The sequence below is a fragment of the Galeopterus variegatus genome, unplaced genomic scaffold (assembly GCF_000696425.1).
Source record: "Galeopterus variegatus unplaced genomic scaffold, G_variegatus-3.0.2 Scaffold5363, whole genome shotgun sequence".
NCBI classification, from domain to species: domain Eukaryota; kingdom Metazoa; phylum Chordata; class Mammalia; order Dermoptera; family Cynocephalidae; genus Galeopterus; species Galeopterus variegatus.
The window spans coordinates 138,990-139,670 of NW_007731474.1; positions in this window are offsets into that span (position 1 = coordinate 138,990).

Consider the following 681-nt stretch of genomic DNA (forward strand, 5'->3'; position numbering starts at 1 on the left):
AAGATCCCCAAACAGATTCAATCCAAAAAGATCCTCTCCAAGACACATTATAGTCAAACTGTCAAGGCTCAAAGACAAAGAGAGAATCTTAAAAACAGCAGGGAAAAAGCATCAAGTCACCTATGAGGGAGTCTCCATCAGACTAACAGCAGACTTCTCAACAGAAATTCTACAGGCCAAAAGAAAATGGGATGATATATTCAAAACACTAAAAGAATAAAACTGCCAGCCAAAATAGTATACTCAGCAAGGCTATCCTTTGGAAATGAGGGAGAAATAGTGTATTTCCAAGACAAACAAAAACTATGGGAATTCACTACCACACGACCACCCTGGCAAGAAATCCTAAAAGGGAGTCCTGCATCTGGAATCTGAAAAACAATAGTCATTACCATGAATACACATGAAAAAACAAAACCCACTAGTAGAACAAAAATGCAAATGAGAAAGAGAAAGAAACTACATCTTACTACCTCAAAAAAACAACAAACATTGAAGACAAACAATAAAAGAGGAAGAAAGAAACAAAAGATAGTTGAAACATCCAAAGGAAAATCAACAAAATATCAGGAGTAAGACTACTTTTCAATAGCAGCTCTAAGTGTAAATGGATTAAATTGCCCACTCAAAAGATATGAACTGACAGATTGGATGAAGAAACTAGACCCAAATATCTGCTGT